The sequence below is a fragment of the Leopardus geoffroyi genome, chromosome B1 (genome assembly GCF_018350155.1).
Source record: "Leopardus geoffroyi isolate Oge1 chromosome B1, O.geoffroyi_Oge1_pat1.0, whole genome shotgun sequence".
Classification (NCBI taxonomy): Eukaryota; Metazoa; Chordata; class Mammalia; order Carnivora; family Felidae; genus Leopardus; species Leopardus geoffroyi.
In genome coordinates, this window is record NC_059327.1 from 132,579,999 (window position 1) to 132,598,179 (window position 18,181).

An 18,181-nucleotide genomic window follows, 5' to 3' on the forward strand; every position below is an offset into this window, starting at 1 on the left:
GTCAACCTGCTTAAACAAGATTGGGGATTAAATTGCACCTACATTCTTATAGATATACACTTTTTGAAAGAAATGAAGAATTAATAAACACGATTTTTGCCACAACTTGTCACCTTTGGCACAGTGTTGCCCTTACAAGAAATACTTGCCTTCTGTCTCCGTAAAGAAATAGCTGGTGATTTCACAGAGGTTCTAGGAATGGTCAATTTACTCCTAGTTGACTGCAAAATAATACACATAGTTAGATAGTGTGGTAAGTCAATGGAAGGACTTCCATTCAGTAAGTTTCTGTCTCCTGTGTTCTATCTTATTTAGCTTGGAGCCAGCGATTTTCAAATCTTGTTCCACAGAACCCAGGAGGGCCTCAGGTATTTTATTCTAAGTTTTTAGAAGTTGGTTTTTTTGTTTGAGATTGGTGGTTATCTTTGATTCTTAAGCATATACAAAAAATACATGAATATATTTTTGTGAAAATTTGTGACTTTATTAAGTACACTTTATCAAGCCTCTGTCCAGTGGTATACTTGGCACAATTCTGGGGACTAAGGATTTTTTTTATGAACAAAGCAAATAAAAATCCATGCCCTCATAGAGCTTACATGCTAGTGGAAGGAGAAAAGCAAACATAATTAATAGGGAAATTACATGTTAAAAGGTGATAAGTGCTATCATCAAAAATAAGATGAGGCAGATCAAGAATGCTAGCAGGGGCGCCTGAGTGGCTCAGTCAGTTAAGCTTCTGACTGACTCTTGATTTCGGCTCAGGTCATGATCTCACGGTTCATAAAATTGAGCCCTATATCAGGCTCCTTGCTGACAGTGTGGAACCTTCTTGAGATTCTCTCTCTCTCTCTCTCTCTCTCTCTCTCAAAATAAATTAAAGAAAAAAAAAGGAATTGCAATTTTAAGTTAGGAGGTAAGGGCAGGCCTAATTGAGAAGTTACCATTTGAAGAAAAACTTGAAGGGAATGAAGGAATGAGCCATATATATAAATAGGGGAAGAGCATCCTGGGCAAAGGGAACAGGTAATGCAAAGACTCTGAGATGGGTCAGTGTATGTGTATTTGAGGTACAGCAAGGAGATAGGTCTGGCTATATTACAGCTAGCAAAGGGAAAATGAGATCAGAAAAGTAGGGGTGGGAGATACAGATTGTAAAGGTCTTTGGCTTTTACTCTAAGAGAAATAGGAAAGTATGAATACACATTAAACAACAGAGATGTATGTTGTCAACAAAGCATCCCCACCTCCTAATCCCATACTGCCCAGAGATTGCTGCCATTTTGGGTCATGATTCTCTAGAAGTTGTTTTTTTGTTTTTGTTTTTTGTTTTTGTTTTTATTTTTTTAATAAAAAACCCACATAAGCGTGCCTGGGTGGCTCAGTCAGTTAAACGCCAGACTTCGGCTCAGGTCTCACGGTTTGTGGGTTGGAACTCCACATCAGGCTCTGTGCAACAAGCTCAGAGCCTGGAGCCTGCTTCGGATTCTGTGTCTCCCTCTCTCTCTCTGCCCCTCCCTTGCTCGCGCTCTGTCTCTCTCTCTCTCTCTCAAAAATAAACATTAAAAAAAAAACCCATATAAGTTTTTTTATATGGGTACCTATAAAAACATGTAATTTTGTTTTGTGAGGATGTGCATGTGTTTTAACATTTTGTATGTCCTGTGTTAATTAGCAATTTGCTTTTTACAATTAATTTATTTTGGAGGTCTTTCTTTGTCAAGACAATACATATATTTCTACCTCATTCTTTTAAACTGTTGAATACTCCATCGTATGCCTGCACTACATTTTATTTAACCATATCCTTTCTGGTAAACAACTTGATGCTAATTTCTTTCCTTCTTTCCTTCTTTCCTCCCTCCCTTCCTCTTTTGACCTCTCTCTTCCTTGCTACCTTCCTTCCTTTTCTTTTTCTCCTTTCCTTATTGAATTACTATTGTCTTCATAGTATATTTAATAACATAAAATTACACTACATGAAACATGGGAGAAAACTTTAAAATGAAAATTTGTGTTCCCTTTTGTCAAAAAAGCAATATGAATTTCCTAAATTGGGATCACTTAGATCTGCCTCAGTGGAAAAGAAGCTTCAGTGACTTCTTAAGCAAGGATTTATCTAACGTTTATTGCTCTGTAATAAGGGGAAATCATGAGAGCTTGAGTCCAGTTACTCTGAGCCTTGCTAAGAGTTCACTGGGTCACCTTAGCCAAGTTGACCATAGGTCTGTATCAGTGGGAAGTGAAGATCCAGGGTCCACAGTCTATGTTGTCTCTTCTCCCCCTCGATACCACCTGAACCAATATGGAATTCAGCCAGCTTGGCTGTTATAGGTCATGTGTGTTAGTCTTTTCTACACAAACTTGATGTCAGCTCCTGGAGTACAGGGACCATGTCTTACATTCCATTTTTTTCCCCAACAGTGCCTAGCTGATTCTTAGAATCATCATTACTTATTTTTAATATGTATTTAAATTATCCTTAAAATTGTATTTGCAAAGTTAGCTCTATTCGGTTTAGAATAAACCTTGCAATAGAATTTCAGCCATGTCTATGGATTTATCAGCATTTCTTTTAAACGTACCATTGATGAGGAAGTTTGTAATTTTGCACTACTTTTTACTTTTAGGCCTTGCCCATATACAATCGCATTACTAGTATAGTGCACACATGCTTTGCTTAATTATATTCCAGACAAGATACCTCTGCTTTGCCATGCTTACAGCACAGCAAAATGGTCAACTGTGCAAATGTCCTATTATTTCACTTGACATCATCATGTTTTCAGAATACAAAATGCCTATCTAATATGGTCTTACCTTCCTATTCTATTTCTGGCTTAGAAAAGGAGAACATTAGCAGGCTAGCGTGTTCTAAATATAGCCTCTGTCTCCTCTTCGGATCTCTGGTGGGTCTTTGCCCTGAAACCTAACACTGTCTTTGCTTTGTTTTCTTTCACTTCCTTTCAAATCTGTTGTCTTCCTGCTTGTACTTTTTTGCCAGAAGGCAGGGCCTATGAGAGGAGACCCCCCGATTTCGTCAGAGCTGGCAAAAGACAGGAAGTTTACACAGAGCAAAACTATTTGCTAGGATTGGTTTTGACCCTTCCTCAAGTTGTTGCTTGTGTCAGAGATACTGTTGTCAGGATTCTGTCGTGCAAAGAGAAAGATAAAAATATCTTTCTGACTCGTGCATTTTCTCCCTTTCCCATCCTCTTGCCAGGAACGCTGGAAATGGATCCCAGGCTGATTGGAGGCATTAGGTCGTCAGTTTGAATCCCAGTGGTCGAGAAAGAAATGTGGGTAATAACTAGCTGATGGTGGAGAAGAACGGAACTCAAAGAGGTATGAGAACCGTTCATTTTACCCTGGACATTTCCTCAAGGCTAGTTTTTCTGGAAAGCCTCCGTCTTCCTGGTTGTTGCAGGACCTGGCTGAGGAGTTGTTCCATTTCCTCTCTGATTCTTTCTCTTGCCTCCTGAGGACTGGCAAAGGGAAGGTCCTGGAACTTTAAAGAGCTGCAGTGTCTATGGGAGAACCTGTAAGGAGAGAAGTCTTCTCAGTATCACCACTTCCTCTCTACCAAGGCTCGGGCTGCTTTCCTTCGAGCATCACACATCAAAAGTGAAGTGAGTCACCTGTTTTTAATTTTTCAAGTGTTCAAACTAAGTAGAGAATCTTGGTTCTATTTTGGTATGGGCTTTAACAAATGCATCACATAAACCAGTACTTCTCATACTTTAACGTGAATATGAATCACCTGGACATTTAGTTAAAAAGCAGAGTTCTGTGGGTCTGGTTTGGGCCTGAGACCCTGCATTTCTGCAGGCTTGCAGGCAACCTCAGATCTGCTGGTTCATGGACCATGCCTTGAGTAACAAGGCCTTAAATCCTCTAGGCTTTTTGCTTTTCGAGGGGAAAAGGATTGGGGGATGCTGGTGGAATGAAGGGACTTAACCCAGTACATGATTCATGTAGAGCACCTGAAAAGAAAATCAGTCACCTTCCCTGCCCTGGTTGTACCTGCTTTAGCAGACTATCTCTAGAATTTGGGGTTTCTGTTAAACAGGTTCTAGATGTGGGAAGCTAAGTCACCCCAACTGAGAGAGAATGTTGGGCTGCTCCTTACTCTGCATGGGTCACATTCAGCAGAGCCAGAAATCTTTAAGTGTTGTAATTTTGGGGATTAAGTGTCCATGTCATGCCTCAACCAGTATAGCTACTGGTCACTTTGAACATTTCAGCTTCAATTAAAAATTATGCATGCTTGAAAAATAACTGGTATCCCTACCACCTACCATTTCAAGGTGAAGATTGTAAGATACAGGAATCTATTACATGATTTAAAGTCAGTTCGAGTAAGGAATATAATTAATAGGTTTTGTTTTCTTATGAGAGGCCTTTAAACTCTCCCGATAGTAGCTCCATCTTAAGTGATTCACATTTATCTGAAAGTCACTTTTCATCCAAGAGACAATCCAAAAGGAAAAAAATGAATAGATTGGAAGTGTACCTATTCTGTCCCTAGTTGAAGGGAGAAAATAGCAATGGGAGAAAAGAAGGGGGAAAGAAAAGAGAGCGGTGGCCTGGGATATCCTAGCTTTGCAAAATGAATAAAAGAAACCCACCCTAGATATCAAATTCTTACCCACACATGCATGAGAGTCCTTCCAGAATGGTAGCTTGTGTCTTCCTCAGCCAGAGAAATGTGCTAGAAACAGAATAAGTAAATATAAATTTTGTTGTTTTGATGAATGAACATGCTGAAACTGTTTGTCATTAAGTTGAGGATTATGCAATGGAATCAAAGTTCAGAGGAATAGACAGGCCTGGTGAAGCCCAGGATGAACCCATTAAACCATCCAGAAAGGGGAGAATTGCTTCTGTTTGAAATAAACTTCAAATAACATTTCTTTCTACTATGAAGTATAACCAGAGGTGATATTTAAAATTTTAACAACCTGAGAGGCACAAACATTGACCAATCAGAACAGAAGCTACTGTAAACAGCCCATATAATAGCAAATGCTAGGCTGTAAGAATGCACAGGACTGAATATTGGCCTAAGCTATTACAGGTTTTAATGAAATATTTATGGGAGGAGAAATTATAAAGCTACCGATGAGTTCAGAGATATATAATGGTATTCCTACCACCATCTGCCAATGCTTTGGCCCCATTTTCTCAGTGAGGACACTTTGCTCTTTTCCTGTCTTGCAAGGCCAGAGCAACCCCTCATTCCAGCTGTGTATCTCCTACAACCTACACTAAAGAGAATTCTCTTAAGTCACTGCAAGACTCGAACTCCTATCCACTTCCTGAGTAGCAGGGAAGATGCATCTATTCTATTGTAACGAGTTGCAGCAGAAAATGAACCATGTTATCCTTCCATACAAAGCATTGTCACATACATTATCTCACTTGATTTTCACAAACATCGTGGGGTATAGGTCAAGGGGATTACTATTTTACCCTGTCAGTTAAGAAATTGAGGCTCTGGTTAAGCAATTGCTAAAAGACACACAGCAGGTTAGTAGGTGTGTGGATTTGACCTGGGTCTGATTGCTTGAAGTTCAGGTTTATCATGTACTTTTATGCATCCTTTCAAGCATCCTCTCAGGACCTTTGACAACCTATATTGTTCTGTAGTAGGATCGTTTTTTTATGACATAGTCTGAAAGCTTTGTAAATTAAAAAGAATTCAATTTCTACTTCTTTTGTCAAAATTATTCTCATGTTTGTCTTAAGCTTTACCTCCATTAAGGCCTTTACTGCACAGGAATAAATGTTTTAGAGCAGTGAATCTCAAACTTTGTCATGCTTAAAAATCACCTGGGGAGCCTGCTAAAACTCAGATTCCTGGGCCCTACCTCCAGAGACTCTGACTCAGTGGGTTGGGGGTCAGGCCTGAGAATTTGCACTTCTAATAAGCTTCCAGATGAACCTAATGCTGCTAGCCAGAGACCATGCTTTTACACTATGGGCACAGCTTCAGTATTTTTTTATTTTATTTTATTTTATTTTATTTTATCTTTTAATTTTTTTTAAGATTCTGTTTTTAAGTAATGTCTACACCCATCATGGGGCTCAAACTCACAACGCCAAGATCAAGAGTTGCATGCTCTACTGACTGAACCAGCCAGGCACCCCTTCAGTAGGTATTTTAATATATATTGTTTAATGTTTATTTATTTTTGAAGGAGAGAGAGACAGAGAGTGAGCGGGGGAGGAGCAGAGAGAGAGGGAGACACAGAGTCCAAGGCAGGCTCCAGGCTCTGAGCTGTCAGCACAGAGCCTGATGTGGGACTCGAGCCCACAAACCATGAGATCATGACCCGAGCCGAAGTTGGATGTTCAAAAGACTGAGCCACCCAGGTGCCGCAGTTAGTATTTTAAAATAACATCTTCATGGTTTAGTGAGGGAGCTTAATGTGCTTAATAGCACAGATTATAGAGCCAGAATTCCTGAGTCTGAGTATTGATGCCCTCACTTATACAAGCTGTGTAATTCTGGGGAAGTTAACCCTTCTGTGCCTCAGTTTCCTAATCTGTAAAATGGAGACAATGACACTACTACCTTAGAAGAGAGTTGTGAGGATTAAATGGCTTAGCAGTGCCAGGCTTTCTCTATATAAATTTGCTCTTTTATTACTAAGTCTTGCTCAATTCATAATTATACTTTACAATGGAAACATGAGCAACAAGAATTCACACACATATCAGATGTTCTTTGATGTAGATGTTACCCATGACTTAATCATGAGCCAAACATGCTCTTGTGTTATTTGTGTGAGTCGATGTCCCAGGCTGTCAGTTAGCACTTCCCACCAAGGGGAGAGAGAGCAGACGATGCTGAGAAGTTGGGAAGAGCTTGGTCATTCAGGGCCTTTTGTGTCATCCTCAGGATTTGGACTTAACTCTAACAGTGATGAAAGCCATCAATATAGTTTGAAGGTGGGGAGTACAATCATAATTACATTTTAGGAGTTTAATGCTGCAGTTTGGAGGGTAGTTTGGAAGATGGTGAGGCTACAGGCAGAGGCTGTTTGAATGGACTGTTTGTGATCATCCTGGAGAGAATTAATAAAGGCTTGAACCAAAGCAGTAGGGTAAACTCAGAGCAGCTCCCATGGTTCAGGTGATGGAATGGAGCATATGTCATGAATCAGAAAGGAAATTTGATCTGTACTAAAACTCCTTAGCTTACACCTCTTCCCTATATTGAAATCCCTTGAGGTTGAGGACTGTGCCTAACTCCTATGTAGTCCCAGCCTCTGGCTCCCAGTAGGCCCCTGATAGATGTTTGGTGAGTGAATGGGTGAGGGAGAACAATCAAATCCTCTTGTGGTTTATAGGTTTCTGTGTTCTGGCTCTTACTTATCTCTCCAATCTCCCCTTTCTCCTCTCTCACTTTTATGCTGGTCACACTTGCCTTCCTTTGGACTTTTGAAAATGGTCCAACTGTGGCCTCCAGCCCAGAGTGTCAAACTTCTGCCTTTGGGGCAAATCTGTCCTGCCACCTGTTACTATAGATAAAATTTTATTGGAACACACTTGCGACCATTTGAGTGTGTCTTGTTTATGGCTACTTTAGTGTTATAATAGCAGGGTAGAGTAATTATGACAGAGACCACATGGCCTGTGAAGCCCCAGATATTTGCTATCTGGCCCTTTACAGAAAAAGTTTGCTGATCCCTACTCTAGTTCTTTGAAATTGCTGTGACCTCTGATTTAAAACTCTAACCTCGACAAAACGACATTAATCAAAAAACTGTGGTACTGACATAAAGAAGAACATACAGACCAATGAAATAGAGTGGAGAGCCCCCCAGATAAGCTCTAATGTGTGTGCTCAAACGATTTCTGACAAGGGTGTCAAGACCATTCAATGTGGAAAAGACAGTCTTTTGGAAAAAATGGTGCTAAGAAAATTGGACATCCACGTGCAAAAGGACTGTCAGACCCTTATCTTGCACCATAGACAAAAATTAAGTCAAAATGAACCACATGCCTAGACATGAAAGTGAAGAGTACAAAACTCTTAGATGAAAACATAGGAGAAAAGCTTCATGATGCTGGATTTGGCAGCGATTTCTTGGAAATGATACCAAAGCACGGGCAACAAAAGAAAAACTAGATAAATTGGACTTCTTCAAAATTAAAAACTTCTGTGTATCAAAGGACATTACTAAAGTAAAAAGACAACCCACATAATGGCATAAAATATTTGCAAATCATCTAATAAGGAGTTAATATGTAGAATATATAAAGAATTCCTACAACTTAACAACAAAAGCCAAACGACCCAATTAAAAAAGGGCGAAGGACTTGAACAGACATTTCTCCAAAGATGATATACAAATGGCCAATAAGCACATGAAAAGATGCTTAGCATTAGTAATCACTAAGGAAATATAAATCAAAACCACAGTGAGATACCACTTCATACTCAATAGGTAGCCGTAATAATAATAATATAATAAAAGGCACAAAACAAGAGCTGGTATGGACCTGAAGAAACTGCAACCTTTGTGCTTTGCTGGAAGGAATGTAAAACAGTGTTAGCCTCTATGGAAAACAGTTTAGCAGTTCCTCAAAAAATTAAACATGCAATTACCATATGATCACTTCTGGGTATACACTAAAAGAATTAAAAAACAGGCACTCAAATAGACATTTTATACTTCTATTCATAGCAACATTATTCGCAAAAGCACAAAGATGAACACCAGAAGAATACCACAAATGTGGTATAAATTTACAATGGAATAGTCATCTTAAAAGTTCTGACACATGGATGAAACTTGGTGATATTATGCTAAGTGAAATATGCTGGTCATCAAAGGACAAACACTGTATGATTATACTTATATGAGGTACCTAATAGGAGTTGAATTCATAGGAACAGAAAAGAGAATAGTGGTTGCCATTGGGGCCACTGGGGAGTGAGGAGTTATTGATTAGCATGTGCAGAGTTTCAGTTTGGGGAAATGAGAGAAGTTCTGGAGATGGGTGGTGGTAATGGATGCACAACAATGTTAATGTACTTAATGTCACAAAACTCTACTCCTAAAAAATGGTAAATTTGGGGGTGCCTGGGTGGCTCAGTCAGTTAAGCGTCCGACTTCAGCTCAGGTCATGATCTCACAGTTTGTGAGTTCAAGCCCCACATCGGGCTCCTCATTGAGAGTGTGGAGCCTACTTGGGATTCTCTCCCTTTCCCTGTCTCTCTGCCCCTCCCCTACTTGTGCTGTCTGTCAAAATAAAATAAACTTTAAAAATGGTAAATTTTATGTTATAGATATTTTACCACAGTGCATGGTTGGTTCTTATTCTTCAGTTTTCAGCTTAAAAAGTGGTATTTCTTCAAGGAGGACTCCCATTACTCTTTGTAACTTCCTTGTATCACATATCACTCTCTGAAGTGACTATATATATATTTGATTATCTGTCTTCATAGAATGTAAGCTTCCTGAGGATAGGGTCTTTGTCTAAGTCAAAGCTATATCCTAACACTTAGTTCTTGGCACATCATAGATGCCCAGTAAATATTTGTGGAATAAACTACAGTATACTCTTGAACAACATGAGTTTGAACTGTGGGAGTCTACTTATACATAGATTTTTTAGATAAATATATTGGAAAATTTTTGGAGATTTGTAACAATTCAAAAAAAACTCATAGATGAACTGCATTGCCTATATATATCAAAAAATAAAGAAGTTAGATATGTCATGAAAGCATAAAATATATGTAGATACTATTTTGTCACTACCATAAAATATACACAAATGTATTATAAAAGGTTAAAATTTATCAAAACTGATGCACACAAATGCAGACCATACATGGTGCCATTTACGGTCAAAAGAAATGTTAACCAAATGCGAAGATGCAGGATTAAATCATAACTATGTAAAATTAACTGTAGCACATACTATACTATGCAAGAATTTTGTATCCATCTCTCCTAGCTGTGATGGTGAGCTTAAGTGTTGCCAGTATCCACTTTGAATGCTGTTCGTGATGATGGTCTTCATATGACTGGGTTTTCTCTCCAGTATATTGTTAATCACAGTAAAATGTTTTCTCTCGAGGTTCTTGCATGTTTTTCACCATGCTTAGTGCCACACTATAAACCTTGAATAGTGCCATGGGACCCATGCAAAGTGCCACTAGTGATGCTTAAAGTGCTTCTAAGAAGCAGAGGAAAGTCATGACATGACAAGAAAAAGTTGAGCTGCTTGATATGTACTACATGTAGATTGAGGTCTGTAGTGTGGTTGCCTGCATTTCAAGATAAATGAATCCAGTGTAAGGAACATAGTAAAAAAAAAAAAGGAAATTCATGAAGCTGTCACTGGAGCTACACCAATGGGGGTGAAAACTTTGTACTTGTTGCAAAATACCTTTTTATCTCCTATTGAAATGCAGCTCTTATTTGGGTACAGGATTAGTATAAGAAAGGCATACCTATAGACTCAAATATGATTTGAGAAAAAGTGAGGTCATTATATGAAAACTTGAAGCAAAAGGAAGAAGAAAGATCTAAAGCTGGAGGATTTAATGCCAGCAAAGGATGATTTGATCATTTGAACAAGAAGTTTGGCTTGAAAAATGTCAAGAAAACAGGAGAAGCACCAACCAAGAGGCAGCCAGATGCATTCTCAGACACAGTTTAAAAAATCACTGAGGGGGTGCCTGGGTGGCTCAGTCGGCTGAGCATCCAACTCTTGGTTTCAGCTCAGGTTGTGGTCTCACGGTTTGTGAGTTCAAGCCCCGTGCTGGGCTCTGCACTGGCAGTGTGGAGCCTGCTTAGGATTCTGTCTCTGTCTTCTACCCCTCCCCCACTCACTCTGTCTCTGTCTCTCTCAAATAAATAAAATAAAACTTAAAAAAAAAAAAGTCATTGAGGAGAAAGGACATCTGCCTTAACAGGTTTTTAATGCAGACCAAAGTGCCCTATTCTGAAAAAAGTGTCACAAAGGACATTTATTAGTAAGGAAGAGAAGCAAGCACCAGGATTTGAGACAGGAAGGGATAGGCTAATTCTATTTTGTGCAAATGCAGTTGGGTTTATGATCAGAACTGCCTTATCTATAAAGCTGATAATCCCCAAGCCTTGAAGGGGAAAGATAAACACCAGCTGCTACTGTTTTGGTTGTACTACAAGAAAGCCTGGACAAGGACTGGTTCCTTTTTCTGGATTGGTTCCATCAATAGTTTGTTCTTAAAGTCCGGAAGTACCTTGCCAGCAAGGGACTGCCTTTTAACATTCTTTTGATTTTGGACAATGCCCTGTCTACTCAGAACCCCATGAGATGTTGAAGCGGTCTACTTGCCCTCAAACACAATGGCTCTAATTCAACCTCTAGATCATGGAGTCATAAGGATCATTAAAGTTCATTACACACAGTACTTTAGGGAAAGGATTGTCAATACTATGGAAGAGAACTACAATAGAGAGAATATCATGAAAGTCTAGAAGGATTACATCATTGGAGATGCCATTGTTGTTACAGAAAAAGCCACGAAAGCCATCAAGCCCCAAACAATAAATTCCTGCTACAGAAACTGCCCAGATGCTGTGCCTGACTTCACAGAGTTTACAACAGAGCCAAGGAAATCATGAGAGAGATTGTAGATATGGCAAAAAAGGTGGAGGGTGGTTGTGGTGAAGGGTCTCAAGATCTGGATCTTGGGAAATTTAAGAGCTAACGGACATCACACCAGAGGAATTAACAGAAGATGACTCAATGGACCTGAGTGCTTCCAAACCAGTGCCAGATGACGAGGAGGAAGATGTAAAAAAAGCAGTGCCAGAAAACAAGCTGGCATTAAACAATCGGGCAGAAAGTTCTGACTATTCAAGACTGCTTTGGAGTTCTTTTACAGCATGGAACCTCTGTGATATGGGCACTGAAACTAAAACAAATGGTGGAAGAGGACTGGTGGTATATAGAAACATTTTTAGAGAAAGGAAGAAGCATAAAAGTCGGACAGAAATCACATGTGTTTCCATAAAGTTGCATCTAGTGTGCCTGCCTCTGCTGCCTTCCCTTCCACCTCCCCCGTCTGTGTCTCCCCTGACACAACAAGACCAACCGACCTCTCTTTCCTCCTCTTCAGCCTACTCAACATGAAGATAAGGAAGACCTCTGTGATGATCCACATCCACTTAATGAATAGAAATAATCATCATGATGTACAGTTACTAAATATCTGTTGTGTATGTCTGTGCGTGTCTTTGTGTGAAAATCTAGTAACTGTATAACAAGAGCTGTATTGAGACATTTCGTGTCATTATCATCATTGCCTGAGCGTTCATCATTCATCATGTAAAACATTGTGTGCAAGAATTGTATGGAAGTGGTTAGCCTATCCTTACACAAGCATAACATGAGTGATATTTAATGTAAAATTAATATTGTGCTGGCTTTCTTACTGTTTTACAACTTTGCCTTCAGCAAATTACATTACTGTACTGGATGCTTCTCTGTCTCTGTCTGTGTCTCTCAGTCAGAATAAGTATATATCAGCCTATCATTACAAGTAAGTGTTTTTTTAAAAAAATGTAACACTGTTTTCAATACTGTATTATGGGGGGGACACCTGCTCAGTAGGTGGAGCATGTGATTCTTGATCTTGGGGTCATGAGTTCAAGCCCCACATTGGGCCTAGAGCTTACTTTTTAAAAAGGGGACAAAAAAAATAAAAAATAAAAAAGGGGACAATACTGTATTATGAATATGACTATAATGCTATATGCCATAAAAATTTTATAGTGATTGATTCATTAGTATATTAGCTAGGCTATCACGAAGCAATCATATTGGTTACACTAGGCTACCACAGAGCAATCATACTGCTGCTTCTTCATTATCAATGCATGATTATATTGATAAATAAAAATAATTTCTTTTTCACATTATCTTTTCATTTTTGTTAATTTTTGAAATGTTCATTTATTTTTGAGAGAGAGAGAAAGACAGAGCACAGATGGGGGAGGGACAGAGAGAGAGGGAGACACAGAATCCAAAGCAGGCTCCAGGCTCTGAGCTGTCAGCACAGAGCCTGACATGGGGCTCAAACTCACAAATGGTGAGATCAAGACCTGAGTTCAAGTCAGACACTCAATGGACTGAGCCACCCAGGCGCCCCTCTCTTTGCATTTTTAAAGTCTAGTTTTAGTGATATATATAACATCTGTAGTGTTTTGTATCATATAAGATAATATTGAGGTACAGCCACTCTGGAAAACAGTATGGGGGTTCCTCAAAAAGTTAAAAATAGAGCTACCCTGTGACCCACCAATTGCACTCTAGATATTTACCCAAAGGATACAAAAATACTGATTCAAAGGGATACATGTACCCTGATGTTTATAGCAGCATTATCAACAATAGCCAAATTATGGAAAGAACTCAGATGGCCATCAACGGATGAATGGATAAAGAAGATGTGGTATATAAATGCAGTGGAATATTACTCAGCCATAAAAAACAATTAAATCTTGCCATTTGCCATGATGTGGATGGAGCTGGAGCTAGAAAGAATAATGCTAAGTCAGAGAAAGACAAATACCACATGATTTCACTCATGTGTGAAATTTAAGAAACAAAGAAATGAGCAATGGAAACAGACAGAGAGACAAACCAGGAAACAGACTGTTAACTATAGAAAACAAAATGATCACTCCAGAGGGAGGGTGTGTGTGTGTGTGTGTGTGTTTGTGTGTGTGTGTGTGTGTGAAATAGGTGATGGGGATTAAGGAGTGCACTTGTGATGAGCACTGGGTGCTGTTGGGAAGTTTGAGTCACTGTATTGTACAACTTAAATTAATATTACACTGTATGTTAACTAACTGGAATTTAAATAAGAACTTAAGAGGCACCTGGGTGGCTCAGTTAGTTAAGGGTCCAACTCTTGATTTTGGCTCTAGTCATGATCTCATGGTTCGTGTGATCGAGCTCCATGTCAGCCTCTGTGCTGGGTGTGGAGCCTGCTTGGAATTCTCTTTCTCCTTCTGCCTTTCCCCCTGCCTCAGCAAATAAATGAATAAATAAAAACTTTTAAGAAAAGGCAATATTGATGTAGACACTGAGAGATTTTTCATCTTATAAACAATGTAAACTTAGAGTATCAATAAATACAGTACAGTACTATAAATGTATTCTCTCTTCCTTATGATTTTAATAGCATTTTCTCTAGCTCACTTTGTTGTATATAATGTATGAAATATGTGTTAATCAAATGTTTATGTTATCAGTAAGGCTTCTGGTAAACAGCAGGCTATTAGTAGTTAAGTTTTTGGGGAGTCAGAAGTGGTATTTTCATCTGCAGTGGTGGTGGGTACCCCCAACCGTCAAGATGTTCAGGGGTCCATTATAATAAAAAAACAGCTTAATGAGAAAAAGAGAAAGGGCTCCACCTGGAGGTCGTATTAGTAAGTGGATTCTGTGGGAGTTTTAAAAGTACAATATTCAGGGGTGCCTGGGTGGCTCAGTCGGTTAAGCGACCGACTTCAGCTCAGGTCACGATCTTGTGGTCTGTGAGTTCGAGCCCCGCGTCTGGCTCTGGGCTGATGGCTCAGAGCCTGGAGCCTGCTTCTGATTCTGTGTCTCCCTCTCTCTCTGCCCCCCCCTGTTCATGCTCTGTCTCTCTCTGTCTCAAAAATAAATAAACGTTAAAAAAAAATTAAAAAAAAAATAAAAGTACAATATTCAAAAATCAAAGCCAAACTGAAAATCTAACTTCAGTAGTATTAGTTGTGATGGTGGCATGAAAGGGCCTGAGAAAGAAATGAATCAAACGTATTTCTGTAAAGTATTTCCGTATGAAGTCCCTTCTTTCCATATTAACTCCCTTCTCAGTCTCCCAATTCCTAGACCTTCAGCAATTCCTCTCCTTCTTCTGCATGTATCCTCTATTCATTTACTTCCTGTCTATGGCTGCTTTCATGCTACAGTGCCAAAATGGAGTGGTTGCTACAGCAACTGCATGGCCCACAATCCTCAAGTGTTTACTCTTTGGCCTTTTACAGAAAAAGCTTGCCAACTAATCCCTAATGTAGAGAAAGATAATAGACTGGATATATTTATTTACTATTCCCCAAGAACTTTCATGATATTCATTCAAATCAATTTATAAATATTTTTTGAGTGCCTACTATGTTTCAGGCACTGTCCTAGGCACCAAGGGTAGAAGAGCGAATGAAATAGAGAGCCCTGCTCTTGTAAAGTTCACCTTCTACTGGGAGAAGACAGATAATAAACAATAATGAAATCAATAATATAGTATGTTAGAAGGTGAGAAGGGCTAGAGAGAAAAGCATTGTAAGGGAAGGGGTAATCAGGAAGACAGAGGGAGATTTTGCAATTTTAAATAGAGTGGAGGTGGGATGCCTGGGTGGCTCAGTCAGTTAAGCATCTGACTCTTGATATTGGCTCAGGTCATGATCTCTCAGTTTGTGGGATCAAGCCCTGCCTCAGGCTACGTGCTGGCAGCACAGAGCCTGCTTGGGATTCTTGCTCTCCCTCTCACTCTGCCCCTCCCCTTCTCTTGCCCTCTCTCTCTCTCAAAATAAATAAACACAAAATAAAAATAAAAAATAGAGTGGAGGAAAGAATTTAGGTAGAGGAAATGGAGGCAGGAGAATGTCTAGCATGGTAGAGAAACACCTTAGGAAGTCAGTGTGGATAGAAGAACCATTCTTTTCCATGGTCCCCACACCGGTGCACTTTGGCTCTGTGCAATATTGGCTGCTGGTTTATAGCATGCATCCTGTGCTGTAGGACAATATCCTAGCATTACATGGGGTACCAGGTGGCCCTACAATTGAAACTTCAACAGGCCAGATCACTGTTCTATCAAGCTTCTGCAAGATGGAGGACTTTGAAAGCATGAACCTATCTCTAAACCTGTTTTTTCATAACCTATGACCATAGTCGGAAACAGTTATATGGGATACCATGGCAATGGATTAGACATCCTGTAACTTCAGGATACTAGGGTTGGCAGAAGCTCTGTAGGCAGGGAAAGTAAGTTTTTACCCAGAATATGAAGCTATCCCCGAGAACATAAATAATGGTTCCCTTTATGATGAAGAGAGTTCATCATAATCAGCTGCTACTAGGTAGTCACCTGCCACCCTGGACATTGGTACTGTATCAGTACCTTAGTATTGGCTTCTGCTGTTGACAGATTGGGCACTCAGCAGTAGTTAAAGGCAAAATGGTCTTGGGGAGCTAAAAACCATGTTGTTATCTCACACTTCCTTCCATGCTGCTATGGCCACTTTGTGTGTGGATGTGTTAAGCAAGGATTGGGATGCCTGGAGAAAGAGGCTTCCTTACATTCGCAAAATAGATCCTCTTGATTATCTGATTTTTGACAGCCTTTGCAATCATGGATACCCTCTGTTGGATATATACTTGACACTTAAATATTCTCACATTCCAAGAGGCCCATATGCAGTCCATCTTGTCATCTAGCTCCTAGCTGTCTGTCCAATCCAACAGCCACTGCCCATAAATAATTATAGGTCTTTGTACCTCAGGCCATAAAACAATCAACCAGATGTACTCCTCAAAGTTCTGTCTGCTTGGAGGATTTCTCTCCATCATGGTTTTCTGTGGTCGTGCCTAAATGGGTCATAGTACAGTGAACATTCACTTTTTGTCAGTGCAGTATCAGGTAAAGATCCATCTGAAGACTAGGCCCATGCTTCATTCCCTTCTGTGAAATGCTCACTGGGAAGTCCCCAAGAGGACTCCCACATAGGTTGAGGAAAAGGCAAGAAAGTGGTAGAAAAAGATATCTTAGTAGTTGTAGCCAAGTGGTTATGCACATTCCTTGTGCTCCTGGACCTGCTAGGACCTGGTCTCCTATATACTACTTCCATATGACAGTGGAAAAGTTGCTGTGCACATCCAGCTTTGTGGCTCATCATGGGAAGTTCAGTGTATGCAGCCATGTGGTAGTGTGTGGTAATGTGTTCAGTCTCAAAAACTTGGGCCAGTAGCAAGCCAGGAGCTCCTTTTCAAGGGGAGAATATTTGTCATCAGAGGAGGTGTGGTCTTACTTAACACCTAGAGGTCTGTGCTGTGACAATCCCACTGGAGCCTGCCTCAAGCCATATATACAATCTTTCTCTACAACAGTATACTTCTACTACCATTTGGTCTACCAAATTGTTGTCACTCCACGTCCTAGGGCTCAAGTAGCAAGACAGCTTCTTTTGAAACTTCAAGAAGTTTCTTATACCTGACCCCACTCAAAAATGGTAGCTTTACAAATTATCAAATGAAATGGTTCGGAGCAACATGCTACATGTGACATGTGTTGCTTCCAAGTTTGAAAGAAGCAAGTATGGTGGGTTTTTGTTTTGTTTCTACTTCATGGTGTGAAGTGCAAGGTACAGAAGCTTACGTCTCATTTTATAGAGGGCTATCCTAACATTCCCCAAATGATGGAGCCTCTACAAATATCACTGGTGTAGTAGACCTATTAAATTTTATGGAATTTAACTCCCATCCTTTGACATATATGTAAATAAGGTATTTTTGATACTTGTTTCTTCCTGTTGGCCAGATCCAATTGGCATAATGACATTAATATACAGAATTGGCCTGATGTCCTCTGGGATATCAAGACAATCAAGGTTCCTCTCAACTAAATTATGATGGTGGGAGAGAGGCTATAGCCCTGGGAAATGAACATAAATGTATACTGTTTTTCCTGATATGGAAATAAATGCAAATTATGTTTAATTTTCCTTATTGATTAGAAAGGAAAATAAAACATTTGATAAGTCAAGAGTTGTATACCAGGTACCAGGTGCTGTGTTGATTGTTTTCACTAGAGAAAAAACATCTTGAGTGGCTGCTGAAATTGGGATTACTACCTAAGACCACAATCATCTAATGTCATTCAGTATGATCCATCTGACTTTTGTACCAGCTAAACAGGTGAGTTACCTAGCAAGGGTGGAGGAATCACCACGCCAGTATCAGGAATTTTTGTTGTTGGTATTAATCCCTGCAATTCTCTCAGGATGTGGTGTTACTTTTAGGTCCATGTCTTGGTACAGAGGAGGCAGGAGTGGGAGGGCAGCCCCAGGGGATTCTTTGATGCTTCCTGCCATAATTGTTGTCACTCCATGTGGGGTCCAAGTTTAGA

General features: G+C 39.7%; 1 protein-coding gene across 1 annotated transcript in view; it reads left to right on the forward strand.

Moving 5' to 3' along the window:
• Positions 1-3,529: 3,529 nt before the first annotated feature.
• ABCG2 (ATP binding cassette subfamily G member 2 (Junior blood group)) overlaps positions 3,530-18,181 on the forward strand; it is a 132,955-nt gene continuing 118,303 nt past the window's right edge. Inside the window, exon 1 of the mRNA XM_045473320.1 lies at positions 3,530-3,629. The gene's annotated coding sequence lies outside the window, so the exon portion shown is untranslated. The remainder of the gene's footprint in view (positions 3,630-18,181) is intronic.